Consider the following 9239-nt stretch of genomic DNA (forward strand, 5'->3'; position numbering starts at 1 on the left):
AAAGGCAAAACCCAGCAATGTGTTATAAGAATCCTACGTTCTGTAAACTACCAAAGCTGGGGCGTGCTTAGTGGTAGAGTATCTGCCTAGCATGCGTAGGGCTTATTCCGCTTTACCATGATATGTAGATGCTTAAAACAGACACTGAGTATAGATAGGGAAAGGGGATACATGAGTGTGAATTTGGCAAGCTGGGGGCTGGGACTCATGGTTCAACCCTTTAATCCTAGTACTGGGACAGTGGCAGCAAGCAGATCTCTGAATGAGTCCAGCCTGGTCCACACAGTATGTTCCAGGCCAGCCAGAGCAACATAGTGGATCCAACTAGATCTGACATTTTAAAAAAGATTTCATCCAGGCAGGGCTGGAAGGAAGGGCTCAGCAGGTCAGAGCACTTACTGCTCTTGGGAAGGAGTTTGGTTCCCAGCATTTCAGTCTCCGAGGTTAAGAGCACCAGCCACTCCTTCAGAGGACCCAGGTTTGACTGCCAACACCCTCATAGCCAATTCCAGGGGATCCATCCCTCTCTTCTGGCCTCTGCACACTTACACAGGAGCAGTTCTCAACCTGTGGCTCACGAGCCCTTTGGAAGTTGGCTTAAGACCATCAGAAAACATAAATTTACATTATGGTTCATGATTAACAAAACTTGAGTTGTGAAGTAGTAACAAAAAAATATGGTAGGGGTCATAACAGCATGAGAAACTGTTAAAGGGTCGCAGCGTTGGGAAGGTGGAGAACCACCAGTGTCATACATGTGTCCCAGGAAAACACCCATTCACAAAAATATAATCACTTAATAATTCTCTCAACTTAATGGAGTATTCATAAATATGGACTATAAAGTAGACCTTAAAAGAGTAATAGAGCCAGGCAGTGGTGGCACATCCGTTTTAAAAAAAAAAAAAAAACAACCAGTAATAGAAATTGTGAAATGTTGCTGAAAAGACTGACAGCTCAGCAGTTAAGAATACTGTCTGCTTTGTAGAGGACTGGATTCAATTCCCAGCACCCACATGGTGGCTCACAACCATCTGCGACTCCAGTTCCAGGAGATTTGATGCCCAATTTTGACCTTCATGGGCACCAGGCACACAGGTGATGCACAGACAGACATGAAGGTAAAACAACCATTGTCACAGAAGCTTTTTAATCACGGAAGAGGCCAGCCAGTGAGACAGCTCAGTGGGTAGAGGTCTGACAATCCAAGTTCAACCCTTGGAATCACGTGGGGAAGGGAGAGAATTACTGCACACTGTCATTTGACCTTCACAATACGCGCCCACAGCGCAGCTCAGGTTACAGAAATGAGCCACCAGGTCCAGAGGGACCTTGAGTGAAGGGCTGGGACTGAGGCCCAGTGGGTGGTGTGTTGACTGACACTCAGCATGTATGAAGTCCTGGCTCTAACCCCAGCACTGCATGGAACACTGGGCGTGGTGGAACATGCTGCTATCCCAACAGAGACCGCTTCCACTGTTTCTTGAGGCAAATAAAGCTACACCTTACTGAAATAGATAACGCCCAGCCAAAGTAGTCCCTAGGTGAACTTTTTGTTTTGTTTGGTTTTTTTGTTTTGTTTTCTTGGTTTTTTGTTTGTTTGTTTTTTGTTTTTGTTTTTGTTTTTTGTTTTTTTTTGAAACAGGGTTTCTCCATGTAGCCCTGGCTGTCCTGGAACTCACTCTGTAGACCAGGCTGGCCTCAAACTCAGAAATCCACCTGCTTCTGCCTCCCAAGTACTGGCCTAGGTGAACTTTATTAAAAAAAAAAAAAAAAAGATTATTTTATATATGTGAGTAACATTGTCTCTTCAGAAACACCTGAGCCACCATGTGTTTGCTGGGAATTGAACTCAGGACCTCTGGAAGAGCAGTTAGTGTTCTTAACCACTGAGCCATCTCTCCAGCCCCATAGTTTTTTTTGAGTTTGTTTGTTTTTTGTTTTGTTTTGTTTTCAAGTCAGGGTTTCTCAGTGTGTGTAATCCTAGCTGTCCTGGAACTGTGTAGTCCAGGCTAGCCTCAAACTCATGGAGATCATCCCATCTCTGCCTCTTAAATGCTAGGACTAAAATAATGTGGGCTGCCGCTACCCTATGGTATTTTTTAGAAGATCAGTAAATTTGATTAACTAGGAGAATGAGTGTACATGTGTACACCATAGTGTCAGAACTGACAACTAAAAGGACAGATAGGGCTTGGGATGGGGGGCAGTTCAAGCCCTTATTAGTCTGATTCCTGGATGAACTTGACTGAAGCACAAATCTGCCAGAATAACTAAAATGTTCCGGTAGGACCCCACATATTCAAGAACTTGAGTCAATGAACTTCCTGAAACGCAGCACCCAGTTGCCTGGACAGCTGTACATAAGCCCTGTCAGTCAGACGCTTAAACTCGGGCTGGAGGCATGCCTAGAGTGCACAAAGCCCAGGGTTCAGTCCCTAGCACTTCAAAAGCCCAGCATGATGGCACATAACTATAGTCCCTGTCCTGGGAGGGGAAAACAGGAGATCGATTCCTGGCTCATCCCACAGCAAGCTGATGTCACCCTGGGATACCTGAGACTGCCTCAAGATTTTTTTTCCCTAAAAAATAAAAATTAAAAAAAAAATGTTTTTGAGATTTTTTTTATTTTATGTGTGTCAGTGTTTGACTACACATATGTCTGTGCGTGTAGTGCCCACAAAGAAGTTGATTTTCTTTTTTTCTTTTTTCTTTTTTTTTTTTTTTTTTGGCTTTTCGAGACAGGGTTTCTTTGTGTAGCCCTGGCTGTCCTGGAACTCACTCTGTAGACCAGGCTGGCCTCAAACTCAGAAATCCGCCTGCCTCTGCCTCCCAAGTGCTGGGATTAAAGGCACACGCCACCACCACCTGGCTTTTTTTTTTTTAAAGCACTTTTTAAAGATTTTTTTTTTTATATGAATACACTGTCACTGTCTTCAGACACACACCAGAAGAGGGCATCCGATCCCATTACAGATGGTTGTGAGCCACCATGTGGTTGCTGGGAATTGAACTCAGGACCTCTGGAAGAGCAGTCAGTGCTCTTAACCACTGAGCCAACATCTATCTCTCCAGCCCCATAAGTTGATGTTCTTAAAAGGGAATAATTCTAGATCACTTAGAGATGGATGTAGGCACAGAGGCTTTTCTTCCAGACTAAATCTGAGGTGAATTATCCAATTGCCAAGAGCCCATGTGCTCCTAACTAAGGGGCTCCCCATGCCCCTCCCCCACTGCGCTGTAAAAAGGAAGACTGTTCTCAGAAGGCTACACTCGCTCCAGAAAATGTAGCCATTGCTGTAAGGGAAACAGTTGCTCTGAAGGGCCCCAGGGGACCGAGCTGCAGAGACTTAAGTGCTCACACTCTTTAGGAAAGGGAGAGATGAGGCTCTGGCTTGACAGATGTTGCAGGGTATTATTACACTCTACAGCTTCAGGGCTAGGAGCGGTCTCTTCCCCATCGACCTGGTCATGGAAGAGAAGGTCACAAATCTATCCGCAGGGTGTGCATGAAGACAGGTGTTGCCTGATCAGCCCTCAAACCCAGAAGGATGAGGTGAGGAAGCTCAGTGGTTACAAACAGAAACATCAGACCAGTCGGATGGTCAGTGGAGCCTGCTGACCCGAGTTCAAGTCCCAGAGCCTACATGATGGAGGACGAGAACAAGCTCCCATGCATGCCCACACTGTAAATGCTTTCAAAACACTTTTTTAAGGGAAAAAAAAAAAAAGGTATGTTGTCTGAGTTAGGGTTTCTATTGCTGTGGGCTGGACCTTCCATGGCATATTAACATTAACGAACGAAAATGCTCCCATGGACTCGCCTACAGGCCAATCTGAGGGGGGAATTTTCTCAATTGAGGTTTCTTCCCAGATGAGGCTAGCTTGTGTCAAAAACTGCTCAACACACACACACACACACACACACCAGGCAGCGAGGCCTGATGGCCCACGTCTGTAATGGCAGCATTTGGGAGGCACCTTGAATATCTAGAGCTCAGTGTTTTCCTTGTAAAGAATATCAAATTAGAAGCCAACAGGCTACATAAGACCCTGTCTTTAAAGGAAAAAAAAAAAAAAAAGTACCTCTGGTCATGGAAGGCCACCAGGCCCAGCAGTTGCTGCTAGGGGATACGAGTTAGAATGTGGCAAACAGACAACATGGTGGCTTGTGCTTAAAAGTCCTTCACAGGGAGAAACAGTTTCTACCCCTGCCCTCCTAAAGTCCCAGTGACAAACCCAGGCATGACTCTGTCAAAGTTCACTCCGAGGAGCCAAAGTGTTTATCGGTTATAAGAGAGTGGGTACCCCTCCCATGACAGGCTGCACTGGGAAAGCCTTTGCCCTGCAGGCTGAGGCCTCCCTAGTAGAACTGACATGACTGGAGCGGAGCATCCCCTCTCCCAGTCGTCCTGTCCTGGCCTTATACTCTAGCTCCTTCCCTAGACCCTGGACAGTTAGTGCAGAACTGCATACCATAGGTGGTAGCGAGAGATTGGATACTCAAGTGAGTCTCCAAGACCCTCCTGTAGCAATAACCACTTGTGTACTGTGTGGAAGTGTCACTTGTCAATAAAAATTTGATGGACAAGAAGCTGGGGGTGGGGGGAATCTGGGGAAAGAGAGGAACTCTGGGAAATAAGTGTGGAAAGACTCTCTGACTGGACACAGAGGAAGTCGGACACATGAAACTGAGGAGAGGTGACCAGCCATGTGGCAGACATAGAACAGTATAAATGGGATAAAAGTTACAAGCTAGTCGGGGAACAGGCCTCGTTTATGGCCTAGGCACTTATTCATCAATAATAACCCTCTGAGTCGTTGTTTGGGAACTAGGACACAGGTGGAAAAGCCTGCAGTTACACCCTCCTGCCCTTCTGAGAGGAAATGGTCTTTTGCAAGGGGCGCAGCACAGAGAGCCCCAGGAAGGCAGTCGCTTGTCTAGGAGGACAAGCACTCACAAGCCTCGCCACCCCTTCCCCCTTCCACAAGGGTCCCTGAGCCTTGGCAGGGACGCCATCGTTTTCCGACTATTCTCCACCTCAAGCAGGATACTGAACCTTCATGTCCTCCCACGCCTGGCTCCAGGACAGGGCTGTTGGCAAGCCTAGGTTGAGGGTTTTTGGTTTGGTTTTGTTTTTTCCCTTCTTCTTACAAAACACAAATGAGGAAATGGTCAAAAACAGATGGGAACATGTCCCGAGAGACATGGGCAATAAGCTTATGTAAACAGGCATGTGAGAAGCACTTTAGCTGGTACATCATATACCCAGCAAGAGCAGTTCCTCCTCCACTGGAGCCTGTGACCCCCCTGGTCACAGGATTTTGTCCAGTTTCCCTGAGCCAGATATAATTCACCTCCTGTAGAGGGAGCCGATGGTCCAATCAGAAAGCTGCTTCCACCCATAACCACTCCCACACTAGCTGGCACCTCCGGCTGGCACTTCCACAGTGAGGAATGCGGGACAGGACGGGACCCACAGCTTTAGGTCTTAATTCTTCCCCAGCACAGTTTGTGGCCACTTCTGGCACAAGGAGGTAGTTAGCTATGAGAGGAGACACTTTGAGCCTATTCTAGATTTACTTTTCCAAGCCCCTCACTGAGCTCCCAACCTCAACAACAGGATCTCACCATCAGCTCCGAATGCAGCCAGATAATGTGACCTTTGTGTCCTACCGGCCTCGGGGGTTCTGTATCCAACAACTCCTAGGAGAAACTTATATACGTAGGGGAGTTTCGAACTATCCAGGTGAGGCTCTAGGGAGAATCTTCTAGGACTTAGACCCCCCCACCCCCAAGGAACATTCTCTTCTCTCCCTTATAGTGAGTTATCGGGGAATATGGTGGAGAGAGGTGATTGATCTGAGATGCCTAAATGCTGGTGCAGGGCAGGGGTAAGGCCCTGGGTGGTGTGCTGACTGCATTGTCCCAGGAAGGGCTGCCCTAGTAAGCTACTTAAATGCTCTGGGCCATGGTTGTCTGCTAGCTCTGCGTGCTTACGTAGATAGGCCTCTGGATGCTCACAGACTTGAGGTCCCGACGCTGAGATTCCCAGTTAACCCCCATATGGCCTCTGGGAACACCCGTGTTTCCCCGTGTTACCTTCCATGGACTCTCACGGGCTATTGCAATTTCACCAGTCGTCGCTTTTGTGGGTATCGCCCAACCATGAATCTTGGGAGAGTTCTACATCAACACTGGGCTTTGTAGCCTTGGAGAACGGCCTCTCCCACGCCGGTGCCGGCTTGCTTCTTCAGGTGTGTGCGCATGTCTCTTAACTGAGCCTCCACATAAAGAAAGCACTCTAGGGTGAGAGCTATGCTACCTGGACCTTCTTCACGCTGAGGCCCCACAGCAAGCCAACCTCTGCATCTTTTCTTCCCTTTTATCCAATTTCGCAGCTAAGTGGAGTGCTGTGTAAGCCTCACAGCCCTTTCTGGCTGCAGTTCCTTAACACCTGCGCTCTCCCTCCTGGCTGCCGCCTCCATAGATCTCTGATTACCCACAGCAGCATCCAAGCCCCCTGTAGGTGTTGCTGACACCTCGCTCCTGCTACACCATTCCCAGGCTCCCAGGGCTTCCGGAGGTCTTCTCTACTACACCTTCTGTTGTTTAAAAAACAACCCTGTACTTCCGGAGCAGACCCCACCCATCAGGCTGGGGGAGCCACTCCACACCACCTAGAAGAAAACTACCCATGCCCTCGCCACGATTCCCACAAACCCTGTCCAGACAAATCACCATGGCAAGAAAAGGCCTGTGCATCTCCTCCGCCTCCCTCTCCCCCTCCCCCAATCCCACTCAACCTCATCTGTCTCATTCCCCCTATCAAGTAAGACACCATTGCCCTTCCCAAACTTGGCCTCAGTTTTTCCTATCCTACACCAAGTGCTACTAAAATCTCTTCCCCAGGGGAGATAAGCCATGCCTACCCTTCTCCCAAGGTCCCGGAAGCTGACTGAGCCCGTGAGTTTGTTGAGCTTCATTTAAGAGCTCAGGTAAGGGCTACTCACAGGAATTGGTACTCCTCTCCAACAGGCAGAACCTGGAAAGTCTTTACCCAGCGGGGATTCAGTCAACAAACACAGCACAGCTGGGAAGATTGTAAGAGGGCACAGCTGCATATCCCAAGATGGCAATTGTTTGGTTCAGGGGACAGTGCTGTGCAACAGCTAGGAACAGAGATGAGCTACTTAGGGGTCTCCTCTGATGTTGGAGGTAAATAACCATAATCTCAAAGCCAGCCCATGCCAGGTACAAACCAGCTGAACCGTGGAGCATTCCCTCTCCTAGCCTCAGAACTGTTTCTTCTTGTTTTGAGACTGGGTCTCACTATGTGACTGGCCCTGGCTGGCCTGGAGCCCACAGAGATCCGCCTGCCTCACCTTTTGCGTGCTTGGATATAAGGCTTTCAAAACTATTGTTTATTTATAGACAGTTTCACATCCTGTAGCCCAGGCTGTCCTGGTATTCATATATAACCCAGATGACCTCTAACCCATGACAACCTCCTGGCTCAGCCTTCCGAGAGCTGGGATTACAGGTGTGAGCCACCATGTCTGGCTCTTGTCACCTGGGTTGACAATCACATAGAAATGCACCTTTGGGTGTGTGTGAGGATGAGGTGTTTCCAGAAAAGTTCTTGGAGAGAGAAGAGGTCCCCCAGTATGTGGTCAGGAGGCACCATGATGGGGGCAGGGAGGGGTGTCTAGGAATGAAGGAAACAGGGAAATCTAGCTGAGCCCCATCTCTCCAGGCTTCCTGCCTGACAGACACAGCGTAGCCAGCTCAGGCCACGATAGACCACATCCTTAAATTGTGAACAAAACAAGCCCTGCCTTAAATTGCTTCTGTGGGCATTTTGTCTGTGGGAAAGGCATAGTCTACCCCCTTTAACAGTCTGTAGTCGGAGATTAGGGGTTGGCAAACAGTAACCCATGGCCAAGGAGCCTGCTTCCCCACTGGTGTGTAGCCTGTGAGCTCAGGTGTGTTTCAGTAGTTTCAAATGGTTGGGGGTAAAAGTAAATGCCATACCAAGTCACATCAGGTCCACTCTGGGCCCAGCCACGCCTGTCTGCTTAGGGCTTGTCTGAGGCAGCAGAGCTAGGCTGGAAAGTTCTCAAAGCCTGAAATATTTACTGAGCAGAGCTGGCAGCTTTTCGTGGTTAGTCAGCCACAGCCTCGTCACCACACTGAGAGCACAGGAAGGAAAAGGAGAAGGAAAGAAATTAAAGTAGGGAAATTTACACATGACACACCCAGAAAAGAGCCACTTTATTACAACCATTGGAGGCAGTGACATACCGTGTTGATATCCTGACAAAGCTGATTTTTTTTTTTTAAATCTATTTATGTGTGTGCCTGGTGTCCAAAGAAGTCAGAAGAGGTAGAATCACAGACAGTTGTGGGCCTCCATGGGGTGCTTTATCTCTCTCCAGTGAAGCTGAGTTTTAAGTGGGAGGAGGTTCTGTGGCACTGTGTGTGTGTGTGTGTGTGTGTGTGTGTGTGTGGTGCATAAGGGAGAGACAGGCTGGCCGGACTTTCTAACCTAGAGCTTAATGCAGACTAGGTCAATCAATTCCTCAGTGTCAACCCCAGCCTTTAGGGCTTCTGTTTTATCCAGTATGGCAGCTGGACAGTCTCCTTGGAAGATGGGCAAGATTGAAGCCATTCGTGAGGGCCAGGAGGAAGCTGAGCACGCAGGCCATGATAGGAGCTGGAAAAGGCCCTGGCTCCCTCAATGTCAGAAAAAAAAAAAAAAAAAAAGGATGAGCCCCGGCCTCCTCCAAGAAGGGTAACCCTGGAGACTGCAGCCTGTTGCTGGGAGTCCAGGACTTTGCTTCTGCAAACCCTGAGGTCACATTCTGGGAGGGAGGGGATGGAGAAACGCTAGGTCAGGAAACCTCCCGGATGTTCACCCAAACTAAAAGCCACACAGAAACCAGGGCACTCGCAGCTCCACACGTAAGGATCCTCAGAACTGAGCTGTGTTTAAAAAACAAAACATCTTAGCAGAACCAGGGTTTGTGCGTTGGGGCTCAGGCGGAGCTGACACCTCGAGAGGGTCTGGCCTTTTTCTGCCTGGTCGGTGTGTTCAGGGCTTTGCCTCATGATGGCTAAAGGAGCCCGAAGGCAAAGTGGCCTGGAGGGAATCTCGAGAAAGGAACCTCCTAAGGCAAGTGAGAACTTAAGGGGACTCCATTAGAGTCACAGTCTCTCTCTCTCTCTCTCTCTCTCT

The sequence above is a fragment of the Mastomys coucha genome, unplaced genomic scaffold (assembly GCF_008632895.1).
Source record: "Mastomys coucha isolate ucsf_1 unplaced genomic scaffold, UCSF_Mcou_1 pScaffold18, whole genome shotgun sequence".
NCBI classification, from domain to species: Eukaryota; Metazoa; Chordata; class Mammalia; order Rodentia; family Muridae; genus Mastomys; species Mastomys coucha.